This window comes from Pseudophryne corroboree, chromosome 8 (genome assembly GCF_028390025.1).
Source record: "Pseudophryne corroboree isolate aPseCor3 chromosome 8, aPseCor3.hap2, whole genome shotgun sequence".
Lineage (NCBI taxonomy): Eukaryota > Metazoa > Chordata > Amphibia > Anura > Myobatrachidae > Pseudophryne > Pseudophryne corroboree.
This window is the reverse complement of record NC_086451.1, coordinates 377,021,559-377,024,058: the sequence shown is the minus strand read 5'-3', so window position 1 is coordinate 377,024,058 and position 2,500 is coordinate 377,021,559. Positions and strand designations below refer to the sequence as shown.

The window sequence follows — 2,500 nt, the reverse complement described above, 5'->3', positions numbered from 1 at the left end:
TATTTGGCTGAAAGATACCCCAAAATCCTTTTTTTTGTACATTATAATCTTTTATTGGCAACTTAATTTAATGGGCATATGTACTTGTCAGGATGGCCGAGCGGTCTAAGGCGCCAGACTCAAGATTGCGTTCTTCCTCTAAATGGGTGTTCTGGTCTCTGTAAAGAGGCGTGGGTTCAAATCCCACTTCTGACAATTTTATTTTCTTGTACTTTGTATGAAAAGAATATTAATTTGTGGATAAGTCTACCATGCAAAATAACAAGTGACCTTAGGACATCCATTCTCTTTTAAAAGTCCTTCTCTTGGACATTGGAATCTTGTTACCATTTATTTCTAACAATGTGCAGCCTAATTATTTAAAGAAACATAGGGAACAGAATAGTTTGAAAATGGGAGAAATTGTATGATATCCCATCTACACACCAATATTGCACTTGTTGCCATAGAGTTGAATTAATGACATTATTCCTAAGTGATAAATACACAATGACTGGTTAAAAATTTCTTAAGTTTAGTTCCATGTAGAAAAAAGGTTTTCACAAATGTATTATTTGCAAAACATCCTTTCAGTATTCAGTAAACAAATCATAAAACAAAGAATAAATTGGAATAGAAAGTAGATTCAGGCTCTCAGACTCTATATCTAAAAGTTTACAAAAATTACTTGCTAGACACATAAATCTGTTTTTTCCTGAAAGAGATTTTAGTAAATAATTTTTATAGTTATTATAAAGGATATCATTATAACCTGAGCAGTTTACTTAAGTATTAATTGTGATGGCTCACCTTTAGCGGTAGTATACTGTATAAATCCAAGTTCTTGATTTTATGTTACTTTTTTCAAGCAGTACATATTATTTGGCTGAAAGATACCCCAAAATCCTTTGTTTGTACATTATAATCTTTTATTGGCAACTTAATTTAATGGGCATATGTACTTGTCAGGATGGCCGAGCGGTCTAAGGCACCAGACTCAAGATTGCGTTCTTCCTCTAAATGGGTGTTCTGGTCTCTGTAAGGAGGCGTGGGTTCAAATCCCACTTCTGACAATTTTATTTTCTTGTACTTTGTATGAAAAGAATATTAATTTGTGGATAAGTCTACCATGCAAAATAACAAGTGACCTTAGGACATCCATTCTCTTTTAAAAGTCCTTCTCTTGGACATTGGAATCTTGTTACCATTTATTTCTAACAATGTGCAGCCTAATTATTTAAAGAAACATAGGGAACAGAATAGTTTGAAAATGGGAGAAATTGTATGATACCCAACTACACACCAATATTGCACTTGTTGCCATAGAGTTGAATTAATGACATTATTCCTAAGTGATAAATACACAATGACTGGTTAAAAAATTCTTAAGTTTAGTTCCATGTAGAAAAAAGGTTTTCACAAATGTATTATTTGCAAAACACCCTTTCAGTATTCAGTAAACAAATCATAAAACAAAGAATAAATTGGAATAGAAAGTAGATTCAGGCTCTCAGACTCTATATCTAAAAGTTTACAAAAATTACTTGCAAGACACATAAATCTGTTTTTTCCTGAAAGAGATTTTAGTAAATAATTTGTATAGTAATTATAAAGGATATCATTATAACATGAGCAGTTTTTCTTAAGTATTGATTGTGATGGCTCACCTTTAGCGGTAGTATACTGTATAAATCCAAGTTCTTGATTTTATGTTACTTTTTTCAAGCAGTACATATTATTTGGCTGAAAGATACCCCAAAATCCTTTTTTTGTACATTATAATCTTTTAGTGGCAACTTAATTTAGAGGGCATATGTTCTTGTCAGGATGGCCGAGCGGTCTAAGGCGCCAGACTCAAGATTGCATTCTTCCTCTAAATGGGTGTTCTGGTCTCTGTAAAGAGGCGTGGGTTCAAATCCCAATTCTGACAATTTTAATTTCTTGTACTTTGTATGAAAAGAATATTAATTTGTGGATAAGTCTACCATGCAAAATTACAAGTGCCCTTAGGACATCCATTCTCTTTTAAAAGTCCTTCTCTTGGACATTGGAATCTTATTACCATTTATGTCTAACAATGTGCAGCCTAATTATTTAAAGAAACATAGGGAACAGAATAGTTTGAAAATGGGAGAAATTGTATGATATCCCATCTACACACCAATATTGCACTTGTTGCCATAGAGTTGAATTAATGACATTATTCCTAAGTGATAAATACACAATGACTGGTTAAAAAATTCTTACGTTTAGTTCCATGTAGAAAAAAGGTTTTCACAAATGTATTATTTGCAAAACACCCTTTCAGTATTCAGTAAACAAATCATAAAACAAAGAATAAATTGGAATAGAAAGTAGATTCAGGCTCTCAGACTCTATATCTAAAAGTTTACAAAAATTACTTGCTAGACACATAAATCTGTTTTTTCCTGAAAGAGATTTTAGTAAATAATTTGTATAGTAATTATAAAGGATATCATTATAACCTGAGCAGTTTTTCTTAAGTATTAATTGTGATGGC

The 2,500-nt window shown here is 31.8% G+C and overlaps 3 non-coding genes across 3 annotated transcripts; all 3 read left to right on the top strand.

Moving 5' to 3' along the window:
- The first annotated feature begins 86 nt into the window (after positions 1–86).
- On the top strand, positions 87–195 carry TRNAL-CAA (transfer RNA leucine (anticodon CAA)). The gene is made up of 2 exons: positions 87–124; positions 150–195. It is a non-coding gene; the product is annotated as a tRNA-Leu (tRNA).
- A 748-nt stretch (positions 196–943) lies between these two features.
- Positions 944–1,052, top strand: TRNAL-CAA (transfer RNA leucine (anticodon CAA)). The gene is made up of 2 exons: positions 944–981; positions 1,007–1,052. It is a non-coding gene; the product is annotated as a tRNA-Leu (tRNA).
- A 748-nt stretch (positions 1,053–1,800) lies between these two features.
- On the top strand, positions 1,801–1,909 carry TRNAL-CAA (transfer RNA leucine (anticodon CAA)). The gene is made up of 2 exons: positions 1,801–1,838; positions 1,864–1,909. It is a non-coding gene; the product is annotated as a tRNA-Leu (tRNA).
- Positions 1,910–2,500: the final 591 nt, after the last annotated feature.